At 41.0% G+C, this 15,618-nt stretch overlaps 1 long non-coding RNA gene across 1 annotated transcript; it reads left to right on the plus strand.

Moving 5' to 3' along the window:
• Nucleotides 1-2,863: 2,863 nt before the first annotated feature.
• LOC141276756 (uncharacterized) lies at nucleotides 2,864-7,443 on the plus strand. Its single transcript, XR_012326748.1, has 5 exons — nucleotides 2,864-2,995; nucleotides 3,720-3,800; nucleotides 5,397-5,446; nucleotides 6,522-6,601; nucleotides 7,390-7,443. It is a non-coding gene; the product is annotated as an uncharacterized lncRNA (long non-coding RNA).
• Nucleotides 7,444-15,618: the final 8,175 nt, after the last annotated feature.

Here is a 15,618-nt window from a genome sequence, read left to right on the forward strand (position 1 = left end):
TCTACCTCGTATAATTCCAGACATGATCTGGATCTCTTTGCTAGATGTGCTACAAAAAAATTGCGTAAATTTTGCTCCTGACTTAGCTGAGAGTTGTTATTGAAAATATTGTTTATTACATTCCTCCATCTATTGCTTCCTACGAGAAAAATACCTCAGAATCTGACATAAGAAAAATCGTCTTCTGAGAAAATATGATTCTGCTCCTCAGCTAAAGAGAACCCTGCAACTAACTGTGCTTCCCTTTATGATTGGGTTTCCAGGAAGCTCAGAGTGCGTTTAAAGACAACAACTATTGTCACTTACTACCAAACGTTTTCAAGGCTGTATCTCCTTTTGCTACTATTTTATTAACTTTATTTTTCCTCCCATAAGCTGTTTCAAATACTCCTTGGAGTGAGATAAGTGTTAAAAAAATTTTTTTTAATTGAATTGATTCAGAATCAAAGTAGAGTCTTTCAGCCACTCAAAATAATAACCTAAGTTCCATTAGACTCAGGAAAAAATGTTGAAAAAGACTTTATGGTTAAGGACAGATATTTGCTTTGGTAACTCTTAGAGGATGCATGTGTTTGCTCTATGATGACCAGTGACTGCACGTCTGCTAAGTGACTTACTGCTCCTCAATAAGTCTCACTCTTCTAGCAAGACTCTAAGCATCTGGGTGTCAGGAGCTATATGCAGGCTTGGTCCTGTGTCTGTGCCGAGCATATCAATATCTATGCATAGATATATTCATTGAGTTATACAAACTACATCATTTCAAATGTATTTAAGGTAGTTTACAAAGATGAATACAAGAAAAAGATGAAATAAATTTAGACTAAATAAAAAACAGTTGTACACAGAGGGGAAAAAATAATTAAGACTAGAAACATGAGAAGGTGCACAGATAGGCAGGTAGGTAGGTAGAAGGTAGGCACCTGTTTAATGAAACCCCAGCATCCATCTGCCTGCAGGGAGCACATTTGGTTTTTGCACAAACACAAATTGCCTTGGAAACTGAAGCAAATGGAATAAAAGTGTGAAGAAATCTCTTTGTCTTAAATTTAACCCATGCATAATGGAAACAAAGCACGTACTGATTGGGTGTTAAAAGTCAGTTGCTGAGTCACTGATCTATAAAGGTGCTTACTGGATGTGGTAAATGGAAATTCCTCCAGTCCAAAAGGGCAGTATGGAAGTTCAGTAGATTTGCCACAATGGAACAAGAAGAAGAGAGATCTCGTTTCGTGTTTCACTGGGAAAAAGTTTTGGCTCCTGATGGCTGACCGTGGCTCCCACAGAATGGGGAGCCTCTCCGACAGCAAAGCAGAGAGTAGCAGGGAAAGTAAAAAACAAGAATGAAGCAGGTTGACACTGTTGGTGGGAATGTAAATTGATACAGCCACTAGGGAGAACAGTATGGAGGTTCCTTAAAAAACTAAAAATAGAACTACCATACGATGCAGCAATCCCACTACTGGGCATACACCCTGGGAAAACCATGATCAGAAAGAGTCATGTACCACAATGTTCATTGCAGCTCAACTTAACAATAGCCAGGTCATGGAAGCAACCTAAGTGTCTATCGACAGATGAATGGATAAAGAAGGCGTGGCACAAATATACAATGGAATATTAGCCATAAAAAGAAATGAAATTGAGTTATTTGTAGTGAGATGGATGGACCTAGAGTCTGTCATACAGAGTGAAGTAAGTCAGAAAGAGAAAAACAAATACCGTATGCTAACACATATATATGGAATCTAAAAAAAAAAAAAAAAAGGTCCTGAAGAACCTAGGGGCAGGACAGGAATAAAGACACAGATGTAGAGAATGGACTTGAGTACACAGGGAGGGGGAAGGGTAAGCTGGGACGAAGTGAGAGAGTAGCACTGACATATATGTTACCGAATGTAAAACAGATAGCTAGTGGGAAGCAGCTACATCGCACAGGGAGATCAGCTCGGTGCTCTGTGACCACCTAGAGGGGTGGGATAGGGAGGGTGGGAGGGAGACACAAGAGGGAAGAGATATGGGGATATACGTACGCATATAGCTGATTTACTTTGTTATACAGCAGAAACTAACACAACATTGTAAAGCAATTATACTCCAGTAAAGATGTTAAAAAAAAAAAATGAAGCAGATTGAGGGAATTCAGCAAACAGCACTTCTTATGAAATTAGTGAGTAATAAGACAACAGAGGACCCATTCCTCTTTATGGGAAATATTCTCTGGTGAGCTCTTCAAATGGAAAATTCTCAAATACTGTAAAGCACTGATATGAAAGATTTATGTTGCGAGAAGCCAGAACAGATAGCAGAAGAAATTTGGAACTATGAAGGCTGGCAGTCCTGCCATTAATACTTCATTCATTTAACAAATATTTATAGAGTCATTACCATGTACCAGATACTATGCCAATCACTTGAGGGAATGGGGGCAAGGGAGAAAATAATGAGTAATTCATCTAATCTGTCTTTCAGAAGCATACGTCCTAATGGGGGAGCTGGCATAAAAGAAATCTTATTAATGCATTAAAGGTATTTATTGAGCACTTACTATGTTCCAAGTCTAGTGCCAGGTGAGGTATACAGTGCAATGAACTAAAATGAACACAATCTGTTGTGAAATATTAAGTTAGAAATCTGTAACTCAGAAGGTTTTTTTGTTGTTGTTGTTTTGTCTCAACAGAGGATTAACACAAAGACCACAGAGAACCGAAGGGATTAAATGGAATTAGACAGGGTCCAAGTAAATATGTAATAAAGCAATAGGAAGAGAAACAGGCCAGAACTTAGAGATTTGTTTTCTTTCTTGAGCTATTTCTTAGTATACTTATTACGAATAACTATTCAATTTTCCATAAAGGATAAGGTTTTCTTAGTTCTGAAGACTGAGATTGTTGGCTACCTAAAATAGTGATCTCACACCTTATCTATTGGCAGAGCCTGGATGAATGATATGAATCTCCAGGAGAAGAGAATCTAGAGATAGAAGATATATAGAGTATGTTGCCAAACCTTCTGTCCCATGTCCAAGGCAGACATTACTAATAGACCACAGCACTTTTCCCTGCTATGCCAGGTGATCAGGGGTCGTCTTGGCACATAAGGATGAAGTTTTTTTGCCCTCTGAATGCCCTTGGCCCTTGGGATCTGCCCCAACCCTTCACACTATGAGAAACAACTGAATACTTCAACTTTCTTTTGCGCTCGCGCTCGCGCGCTCTCTCTCTCTCTCTCTCCCCCCTCCCTCCCTCCCTCCCTCTCTCTCTCTCTCTCTCACACCCACACACTGTACTATGTGCTTACATACATATTTTATTTAATCCTAACAGTAATCCATTAGGTAGGTGCTATTATTGTCTCCTGAATCTAACTTGCCTGAGGTCCCACCAGTAGTAAGTAGTGGAAACTGGATTCAAATACTCCCAGGAAGTAGGGCTGTTCTTCTCAATGGAAACTTCACTCTCTTATATCTAAACCTGAAGGCATCATCTGTATTTCCAAGAGAAAGGATAGATTTGGATGACTCCTCAAGCTCACATTCCATCTTCTTAATCAGACAGAGGAAGAAACAAGATGTGGCAGTCCAAGTGTCTGTACCTGCATCCAACCCCCAACCCAACCTCCAATGTCTGTGACCATGACACGGAGGCATGATATAGAATAGCTGGCCTGGAGGAAAGGGATTAAGTGCTTGGAACACTAATTTCTTTTTCTTTTTCCAGGGATGTTAATTAGCTGATCTGAATTCCATTTCTCATTCTGCCCTGTACTCATTTTTTTGGTAAAACAGACAAGAGGACAAGGTAGGCACTAGAAAAGAGAAGCAAGAGACATGGACTTAGAGTATCATAATTCCCCCCAAATCAGGAGTTGATTCTTAAGGGAAAAACCTCATTTTCTGAGCAAATATTCACAGAACTAAGGAGCAGATTGAATGAGAAGAATAGGAAATAAAACAATAATACTATTTATTGAGCTCTCACTATGTGGTAGATACTTTAAGTGCTTTTCATGGGTTAAAAACTTTGTATAACCTATAAGGTTGATATTATTTTTTTCTCTTTTATAGTGGGGGAAAGTGAGGATCAGAGAACTTAAGACACTTGCCTAAGATGCCACAGCTATAAATGGTCAACCCAGGAGCCAAACCATGGTTTCTTAACCCCTAAGGCATCTTAAATTTAGTACATCTGACCTACGTGAAAATGGTTTAAACCATTTTAATTTAGTACATCTGATCTACGTGAAAATGGTTTAAACCATCAAGCACCAAACCCCAAATTTACCATGAAGCTAATGAAGCTTAAGCTTCAGGGGTCCTTTCTAAGACCCTGGGAAAGGCCCCAGGAGTTTTTAATTCCTAATTTTATATTCACTTACTTAAAGAGGCTGCCCTCAAATACATAAGCTTTGGGCCCCACAAAACCTGAATCTGCATGGAAAGCACCATATCATTCTAGACTAGATCATCACATCATCCTTCCATTCTTATCTCCCACCAGCCCACAGAAAATCTAGTAGAGCCTTATCTTCTTTTGGGTATTATTCATCATCCACTTCCCAGTGTTTTCTTTTTCTGAAATCTCATTTTTTTAGACATCAACTTGTGTTGGGTGCCGACAGCTTCCAGCCACTCAATAAAAAGTATTAATCTTTTCTCTAGCATCTCACATATGACATTGCCAATGGTGTGTGTGGAACTCCTTGTGAGAACAAGGGCCAGTCTTCTAATTACAGTAAATGTAGTCAAGGAAAAGGGCCCAGATTTTAAACAAACATCCATGAATTCAGCATTTGCATGTCACGCTCTGAAATCACCTTTTTCTGAGTCACGGATTATCTATTTAGATCAAGCCACGAAAAGCACCGTGTTTTGTTCGTTTGGGGCCTTAGGGAAGGGTAAAAGAATTCTAGTTAACTAGCTTAAGACATGCTGTACTCTTCAAAGTAAAACATCTTGGTAAATCATTGATAGTTCTTGAGTGACTACACGTTTAGGACAAGAATATATTCCTGCTGAGTGAACTACATTTCCAGAACTGCGACTATGTAGAATGTACAATTACTGGAAGATTCAGTGAGCACTGGAGAACACTGAACTACTGTAAAACTTAATTTGGAAGCTAATTTGGACCATGTGCTTCTTGGGACAAGACTTATAAAAATATTTATTTCTTACTATGCATGATAACAAACCCAGGTATGTGTAAGGGAGAATTAGTTTAGACAAGAGCAATGTTACTAACAACCTGTGTGACCTCACACAGTGGTGGTGGTGATGATGACAATGATAAAAGTTAGCATGACTGATTATTCACTATGTCAGGTATTGTGCTGAGCACCTAACACCCTTTATCCCATTTAATCCCCACATCTCTATCGCTGTCACCATTTTCCAGATGAGGACACTGAGACCCAGAAAGGTCAAGTGGCTTGTCAAGGTCATTTGGTAAGTTGTGGACCTGGGATTTGAGCAAGGTCTGTCTTATAGCAGAACCCAAGCTCTTATCTGCTCTTAATGCTACTTTGCCTTTTGGGGTTCAGTTTTCCAATGTGCAAAATGAGGGGCTTGGCCTCCCTAATCTCTGCTGTTTCTTCTAGCTCTAAAGCTCGAGGATGCTATGATTTCAAGCTGTAATCCTCTAGCAGCAAAAGAGTACTTGTTTTTTTTTTACTAATATGTTTGTTTTTCAAATTGATCTCTACCAGCTCAGGGTAATTAAAACCCCACAGCTCTTACATTCGCCAAATAAACACAGGCGTGCACATTCAGCAACCCTCATAGCACCGCACATGGCACCTAAGATAAAAACCAAGTGTATGCTGGAAAGTAGCAAGCTGTGCGAACGGAGGAATAAATGTGTACGCACCCCAGCCCAATGTACTGGAAGTTTCTGCTTACTACTGACAGCACCAAGTGCTGACCTGATCCAGGGCTCCCAGCCAGCTCAGAACTTCTGTTGGTAAAGAGCACTTTATATTCATGTTAACTCTGCAGGGGAGTGGTGGGTTTAGAAATGCAGAATATCATTCAGCAGCTTGCAATCCAGGTAACCATTTATTATGACCAGAGTAACAGAATTAACAATACGAGAAAATGCTCGGCTTTTCCAGATTAAGATACTATCATGGCAGAGCTCTTGCTGCACAACCTTAGTTACCATGGGAATCGTGATGTAGATTCTGAGTTCCTGTCATCTCTGGATTGAGAGTGTTTATTTACCTTTTGTGTGAGGTTATGTTCCTGAATGGAGGCAGAAACAGAACAGGATTTCCTGTAAGGAGCGTGGAGGATGGTTCTCTTAGTACAATCTATTAGGACAAGGGAGAGGACCCTCTGTCCATTTCATAAGGAGTCACTAAGTATTTCCTTTTCTGGCTTACCCCTTGGCACTATTAAGATAAAGTATGTTAAGCCTTGCCCTCAGGAGCTCGAGGCATGGGTGAGAAGATGTGCATAAAAATCTCTTTGTATGCTTACACAGTACACACTTCTTTCTCTATCTTGTCTTACATTCACAAAGAAGATGGCATTGGATCTAGGACTTAAAGGAGAATAATTTGAACATATAGACGTTGGGATGAGAGTGGAGCGAATGAAAAGGTAGGGGGAGGGGTTAGGTGAGGCAAGATAAGGAACAGACTGGGCCTAGGACAAGCCTGTCTGTACCTTTCTACTGTAGCATCATTATAGCCGTCATCGTGTTATTATTTGCTGACTGTCTCCCCCAACTGGAGTGTAAGCTCCTTGAAAGCAGGGGCCAGGAACGAGGTCTGTTTTATTCACTGACACATCTTAGTGCCTTTGACCCTGTATGATAATTAGAAGGGGCTCAGTAGATATGTGTCCCAGATAGAGAGGAAGGCAAGTTTGTAATGGGACTGGCCCAGAGTGGAGGCATATGCAGAACCTTGGGATCAAAGACATGTAGTAATTCAGTTGTCCAGACCACCAGATAAGCCTTTTTAAAAAGTCAGAGCCTTGCTTTGGCATGGTCATAATGCTGGCTAGGCAGAGAGCAAGAATTAAGAAAAAAAAGAAAACAAGCAGACATTAAGCCTAGGAACAGGGATCAGAATGGGGGGCAACTGAATTCAAATATGTGCCAACCATGAGCCAAGTATTATGGAGGTCAAGATGAACTTCAACAGTGTTTCAAAGGAAGGAAGATTATGTCCTTTAGGTAAATAATAGCTTCACAGAACAGGCAATGTTTCAAGTAGAACTTGAATAATGGGTAGGATTTTTTTCTAGAATGGAAATGGAGAGAAGGGCATTCCAAAAAAGTAAAAATTAGAGCTGAGAAGAGAGATAGCATTTATGAAGAATCAAACTGTGCGTCAAGTATTTAATATGTGCTTTACTTAAATCATCTTATTTATTCTTTGCAGAACCAAATAGGATAAGATTAAAGCTGAGGAAACTGATGTTCTCAGTAGAGCTGTGACTTGAATGTCTTTCTGACTTAAATCTGGTAAATGATAATCATAATAGGTAACATTTAGTGAGCTATCTTCTTCCTTACCCTTTTGGGAAACCCCATCTTTGATAAGTCAGGCCAAGCATCACTTCCCTGATAATTTTACCTGCAAACCTCTGCACTGAGGGCTCTGTAGATACCTGAATTATAGTAGTTATCTCACTGTATTGCAACTGTCCAATGACATCTAATGAAAACACAGGAGATCAAGAACTTGATGAGGAGAGGGCCTGGATGTATCAGTATCTGCCACCGGGTATAGACAAGCTCCAGGTGGCACTTCTTTATGTAACCAAATTTTGAATTCATCATCAGGTGAGCAGAGTCTAAAATAAATGGCTGTGTCCTAGCTGCAAGGGAGGCTGGTAAAGTGAGCTTCTGGCATCAATTTTGTGGTGAGATGGACCAAGAAGGTGGAGAATCTCCCAACATACGTGTGGTGTTCAGATGAGCTAAACATTCAAAAAGAAATACAAAAGTCTACCAGAGAAGGCAAAGTTGTTAAACCATTCCCTGAAGCACCTTTGAATTAAAAAAATTAACCCTGGTTTGGGTATGAGTTATGGATAAAGAAAGAATGGGAGAAAGGACAGAAGAATGACCATCCTCATCAAGACCCAGGTGAGTGGAACTGATGGGGGCAGCAGATTGCAGAGTTTACCTCCCGAGCTCTGTGTGTGCATCACTGGTGGGACACAAGTGATTTTACGGGTTCATGAATGCCCTTAAAAATTTTTAAATAGTTATTTATTGTAATGTATATCAGACAAAATAATTAGCACTTCAAAGCTGTGAGTTCACAGATGTTATTGCTTAGAAAAAATGGTTAAGTTAGGTTCAGTTTAAAAGGAACAATTCAACATTAAAAGCATTAGGAAAGAATACAGTAAGTGGCATAGAGCTGTGGCGTGATTTCTGAAGGTAGCAGAGGAACTGCTGGAGTCTGGGAAAGCTCCTACACAGAGGTAGGAGAACAGGGCTTCACTCAATGCCTACCTGTCTTTATCTCAATGGGCCTCAACCTCATACTTTAAAGGGGTATGAAAACCCCTGAAACCAGGGCCAAGACGAGACTACTTGTGGTGTCTTCAATTGGTTTGCCATGCTTGCCAAGATGGCGTGTGAATTTTGGAGAATCTAATCTATTCATCTTCCCTAGTCAGCCATGTCTGGGAAATGTCGGACCCCCAAGTTATCCATCTTTAAATGTGGATCTGCGTCTGAGTGGCCTTTGGGGGAGGGATCTTCATGGGTGGGTGTATTTTTGCATTTGATAAATGATTTAAACTCAAATTTTGATTTGCTCTAGCTATGGGTCTGCTCCCTGGCTCAGTGTGGCATCCTCCAGCTTTCCCATCCATAAATCCTTCCCTTGAGTTCCTGGCCACTCACGTTCAGGCTGTGAGCTGACTGACTTGTGCACAGGCCCAGAGTTCAGCTGTCAGTCTAGCTCACCATAGGTCCATGGTGGAGGTAGAAACAAAGACCCTGAGAGTGGACATAAGTCTGCTTATGGAAGTTCAGCTCGCAGGAAATTGCATTAATTTTTTATATGTCTCCTCCTACAAATCATTTAGTAATTTATTCTTTGGGATTTTTATGTTTCAGTAAGACTTGCTACTTCAGGAAGCAAAGGAAGAAAGAAATGTAGACAGGAAGAACAATGTGGATGGGTACTGCAGAGCACTTGGCATTGGTTAAAATGCTGGGGTAGCTTCAGAGTGGGGAGACTGGCTGAAAACTAAGTCATAGCAGTGAGGATGGCCTAGACTCACTGTGCTGAGCATTTGTGAAATATGGTAGCTGAAGTTTTCTCATACTTGTATCTGTATATAAGAGAAATCTGGATAGTTGCCTTAAATGTAGGATCTATTTAGATACTACATTTGGACTGCACTGGCTTTTGACCCTACTAGTTAAGCTGGGTCAACTCTTAAAGAAAGTGGGGCTAAAGATTATACCCTTAGTAAGTTAGTAATAACTGTATGGCTGATAGTATTACTGCTAACCAAATATTCCATTTTCCTCGTGGTACCTTTTCTGCAGGGCAGTCATACATTTCTACTTGGAAATATGCGAGGGGCCGTATGATGCTTTAGCCAATGAAACATGGGCCAAAATGATGTACAACTCCTAGGCAAAAGCTTTAAGAGCCAGCAGTGTTTTTTCTCTCTTTTTCCTCTGCCCCAGTAGTCAGCAATGTTCCAGCTTGGGTCCCAGAGAAAAAATGACTTGGAGAAAAGACACAGCAGACCTTCAATAGATAGTGAATTCAAGAAATAAATCTTTGTTACTGTAAATCACTGAGATTTTTTGGTGTTGTTTGTTAATGGCAGTACATTCTAGCCCGTCCTGGCTGATGAATTAGTAATGATAATAACCTCAGCAATAAGAAAATTGCCCTATTTGAGAACATACTAAGAGTCAAACCCCATGCTAAGCATTTTACAGACTCTATCTCTTTTAAGTTGGTAACAACCTTGTAAGGGAGATATATTTCCTCAATTTACAGATGAGGAAGTTCAAATTCAAGCAGGTTGAAGAGGTTTCTTATGGGTGCACTACGAGTGTGTGATCAGGATTTGATCTGACCCTTGCTCTTAGCTGCTTCACTTTACTGTACAAACAGATCCCAGTAACTGTTGTTAGGCTATCGTCCCATGTAAGGGCCAAGGCTTCAGATTCTCAGATCCCTTGGATATGGGTCCCTGTAGGCAAAAAACTTACAAAAGCAAGGCATGGTCTCCCATAATCTGGGGGACAAAATATGAAAATGTAGCTGATCTATTATCATTTATAAAAACATTATTTATAATATAAGAGAAGACAAGAGTCATATATACAATGATTTCTCAATATAAAACAATGACCTACACCTATAGAAATAACCCAATAATTGTATTACACTAACTTGATAGTATGTTGGAAGTTATACAAAGAGCACAAATATTTATCACCAAAAGAAAATGCCACTGTATAAGCAAACGTGGGGGGAATATTTAATACATAAACATATTACATATGTATGTTTACAAAAATTTTTAATTATATATTGATATATAATATATATTTATAAACATACATATATGTGTATATACCTGTATCTATATCTAATCTCCTTTAGAAATAATGGTCTGGATGATTCATATTTGAACCACAACATGCATATGCCTTAAAGCCTTGTTATTAGATAATTATAGGCCAAAAATACTCTTGGTACAAGTATGCACCATTACACACAGTAGGGTTCAACAAAGAACTGACAACAAACTAAATTAATAATGATACAACAAAAACACAGTCACTTGTAATTAAATAACAAGAATAGCAGCAATTTCAAAACCACAACCAACCCACCCACGACAACATGGATAATACACTGACAACAAAGGATCCTTCCCGACACTTGTGGGAATTCCAGCTGAGTGAACATGAGCTTGTGCTGGAGCTTGCAATGCTGGCAAGCATTGTGTGGGAGCCAGAATTGTTAGCAGAGCAATGAATTAGCGGCCTCAATAAACTTATAATGTGCTAACATGAATTTATGAAGACTAAAATTTAGTGACCCCTAATGTCTGTGAATTAAATCAGGATCCGTTTTCATCCACTGAAATGGCAGCCAATCCATGGGTCTCACCGGTCGTAGTTTGATAATCACTGTTCTAAAATGTCTGGTGAACCAGAGTGCCCAACTTTTCCTACTGAGACCCTCTCTTTGGACAGATCTTCTGGCAAATACCTCTGTACTTGAGATCCCAGGCACTAGGCATCTGCTTCCTACACATTTTCAAAAAGGTCTTTGGGGACCTACTGCTCCCCTCTGAGAAGGCATTTGTTTTGCCAGGTGCCTTAGTACAGAGAGAGAAGTGCCTTGTATCGAGGGCTTGCATGGTTCATCCTGACCCAGTGGTTAGCATCACGTTTCCTAAGGCTGGGACGATGCCAGCCCATTCGTGGACCAATAGAACAGCACGACCAACCTGCTTCATAGATACAGGGCCAAGAGAGGAAAGGGCGCTTCAGAACCTGGAGAAATGCTTTTTGGATCCTTAGCTGGGACAGCCTGGCTAAAAGCCTTTGTGTGACTTTTCCCCAGGGCCCCTGTCTGGACCACTATCCAGGTAATTTTGCTGGGCTCCCTCTCTATTCCCTCACCCCCAGTCTTGCACCCCCTTGACCCCAAGCAGAGGTGAGGGTAATGGGTGACCTGGTTCGTGTTCCAACGAACACTAAACAACTGAAGATCTCATTTTCTAAGGTTCTAGATTGATCATTCTCAGTCTGAATCCTGCTGGTACAGCTGCCTGTGTATTTTCTCATCATATATATTACTACTTAGGATACTCTGTGTTATGTGTTGAATCGTGTCCCCCAGAACAAATATATTGAAGCCCTAACTCCCCAGGACCTCAGGTTGTGATCTTATTTGGAGATAGGGTCTTTACAGAGGTGATCATGTTAAATGAGGTCACTAGGATAGGCTCTAGTCCAATACAACTGATGTACTTATACAAGGAGGAAGTTTGCACCTGGAGACAGACATGCACAGAGGGAAGACTACTGAAGACACAGGGAGGGCACCACCTACAAGTCAAGGAATGCCTGAGGCCACCGGACGCCAGGGGACAGGCAAGGAGCAGATTCCCCCTCATACCCCTAGGAAGGAATTGACCCTGACAGTACCTTGATTTGGAACTTTTAGCCTCCAGAACTGTGAGACAATACATTTCTGTTGGTTAAGCCACCCAGTTACAGCAGCCCCAGGAAACTAATACACCACGTAACTCTGGCAGTGGTATTAATTCAATAAAATTTAATTCAATTCAACAAGTGCTTGTAAATGAATTCAGGCAGAGGTGGTGATATCTGATAATGGCTTAATGTGTTTCTCCCTCCTCAAGCTCTCCAAGTCTCCTCTTCCCCTCTGGGACCTACACTCCACTTATTCTCCCATCCTCTCACTGTCCCTAAATCCCCTCCGTGTCCTCAGTTCACTCTACCAGCTTAGAATCCCTGGCCATCATTAGAAGCATTTTCTTGCATTCCATCAGCTACCTGACCCTCTCTCCCCTCATTATTCTTCTGGAAAACCTCAACCTTGATTAAATCCCACTCTGCCTCTACCCATACAATTAAATGTGGCCAGGAAAAACACACATGTTGAACAGTAACACTTTTTTTAAAAAGCTTTTTAAAAAAAATTAATTTATTTTATTTTATTTAGCTTTGGCTGTGTTGGGTCTTCACTGCTGTGCGTGGGCTTTCTCTAGTTGCGGCGAGCAGGGGCTACTCTTCATTGTGGTGCACGGGCTTCTCATTGCAGTGGCTTCTCTTGTTGCGGAGTACGGGCTCTAGGCGTGCGGGCTTCAGTAGTTGTGGCTCGCGGGCTCTAGAGTGCAGGCTCAGTAGTTGTGGCGCACAGGCTTAGTTGCTCCGCAGCATGTGGGATCTTCCCAGACCAGGGGTTGAACCCGTGTCCCCTGCATTGGCAGGCAGATTCTTAACCACTGTGCCACCAGGGAAGCCCGAACAATAACACTTTAATTAATAGCCACTAACCTGAACTACCTGGTCTAGTCCTTCCCTCCCTCTACAAAGGATTATTTAACTTCTTCTCCCTCATCAAAATTCTGGTATCCCCTCCTCTCCTGTTCCACTCTTCACTCTCAGCAAATGACCCTGCTGCTTGTTTCACAGTGAAGCAATGAAAAGAAGACGTCTAAACACTCCAATTTCCATGTCTACCTGAACCTGTGCTAGTGCCCTGACTAGCCTCCTTGAACTGTGGATGGGCCGTCCACACACCTGTCTAAGGCCGGCCCCTCCTCCTGGGCGCCAGACCTCAGCTCTTCTCCCTGCCATTGCCTTCTTCTCTCCCTGCATCCTCAGTGTTCCCTGTTTATTCATCTACCAGGTATTTCCCATCAGCATACAAACATACTGTGAGTTTTCACATTTTTTAAAAAAAGAACCTCTCCTGACACATACTTCTTCCAGCTGCCTCTCCATTTCTCAGATCTTATTTACAGAAAAGCCAGCTGAACAAATTGTCTTTAGGTTTTTCTCCAATTTCTGTCCTTTCATTCTCTCTTGAAGTCACTCCAATCAGTCTTTTTGCCCCAGCACTCCACCAAGACTAATCCTGTGAAGGTCCAAAGACCTCCAAGCTGGTAAGTCCATCAGTCAATTCTCAGTCCTCATCATACGTGAGTTATCAGAAGTACCTGTTACAATGATTACTTCCTTCTCGTTGAAATATTATCTTTCTTTGGCTCCCAGACTCCTTAATCACCTGCTTTATTCCCTATCTCCATAGCCATTCCTTCTCCATGTCCTCTGATGCTTTCTCCTCATTTCCCAAACGTCTAAGTATTGGCACATCCCAGGACAGTCCTTGGAATTCTTATCTTCTACATCTGCTCTCATTCTCTAGGTGATACCATTCTATCTCATGGTTCAAATATCTAAATGTTGGGGCTTCCCTGGTGGCACGGTGGTTGAGAGTCCACCTGCCGATGCAGGGGACACGGGTTCGTACCCCAGTCCGGGAAGATCCCACATGCCACGGAGTGGCTAGGCCCGTGAGCCATGGCCGCTGAGTCTGCGCGTCCGGAGCCTGTGCTCCACAACGGGAGAGGCCACAAAAGTGAGAGGCCCGCGTACCGCAAAAAAAAAAAAAAAAAAAAAGAAAATCTAAATGTTGATCATCCTGACTTAATTTTCAGTTTCTCTTTCTCCCCTGAATGCCAGACTGAGATGCCCACTCAACACTTCCACCTAGATGTCTAATAGGGTCTCAAGTTTAACATAACCAAAACTAACTTGTAACTTCTTCTTCCAGCAACTCCCCCTTCACAGTACATGGCAACTCCCCCATCAGTTGCTCATTCCCCAAAACTGACATTCAACCAAACTCATATTTCATATTTAACCTATCAGAAATAAAGGATATTGCCTCTTCCTTTAGGAAATGTCAATGACTTCTCCCACGTTTACCATTCACTCTTTGGTTCAAGCCACCATCATCTCATACTTGGTTTTTGCAATAACCTTCAAATTGATTTCGATGTTTCTGCCCTTGTCACTATACAGTTCTACCCAAGCAGCCCTGATGATAGACTGAACTTACTTTTATAAGAGTCTACTTGAGATATTATTCACATACTGTATTTAAAGTGTATAATCTAATGTTTTTTAGTATATTTACAGAGTTGTGCACCTGTCAGCACAATAAACTTTGGAACATTTTCACTGCCCCCAAAAGAAACCCCATGCCCATTAATAATCACTTCTGATTTCATCCTAACTTCCCCTGCCAACCCCCCATCCTTAAGCAAATGCTAATCTAGTTTCTGTTTCTACAGATTTGCCTATTTTGGACATTTCATATAAACAGTATCATACAATACGTGACCCTTTGTAACTGGGTTCTTTCACTTAATGTGTTCAGGGTTCATCCATGTTATAGCATGTATCAGTATTTCATTGCTTTTTTTTATTACCAAATAATGTTCTGTTATGTAGATATATTACATTTTGTTCATTTATTCATCAGTTAATGGGCACTTGTGTTGTTTCCACTTTTGATTATGAGTAATGCTGCTATGAACATCTGTGCACATGCTCATAATGGACAGAACACTTTCATTTCTCTTGGGTATATAAGGAGGAGCAGAATTGCTGAGTCATATGGCAACTCTATGTTTAACCTTTTGAGGAACTGCCAGAGTGTTTTCCAAAGCGACTGCATCATTTTACATTCCTACCAGCAATGTATGAGGTTCCAATTTTTCCACATCTTTGCCAACATTTGTTATTATCTGACATTTTGTTTATAGCCATCCTAGTGAGTGTGAAGTGATTTCTCATTATATAAACTGTTCCTTTCAAAATGTAAGTAAAATTATGTCACTCCCCTTTTCTAAGTGCCCCGATGGCACATCACTCATAGTATCAATAAAATCCAAAGTCCTTACAATGGCTTTTAAGGTCCTAGTATAAGGCCCTGATTTGCTCCCCACCCTTCCCAGCCCAACTCTTTTACCTGCCTCTTTGCCTTTTTCTCTTTCTGCTCATTTTGGCCACATAGCCTTTGTAGTTACTGTTCCCTCTGCCTAGAGCGTGTTTCCTTCAGATACCC

This window comes from Tursiops truncatus, chromosome 16 (genome assembly GCF_011762595.2).
Source record: "Tursiops truncatus isolate mTurTru1 chromosome 16, mTurTru1.mat.Y, whole genome shotgun sequence".
In the NCBI taxonomy this organism is placed as follows: Eukaryota; Metazoa; Chordata; class Mammalia; order Artiodactyla; family Delphinidae; genus Tursiops; species Tursiops truncatus.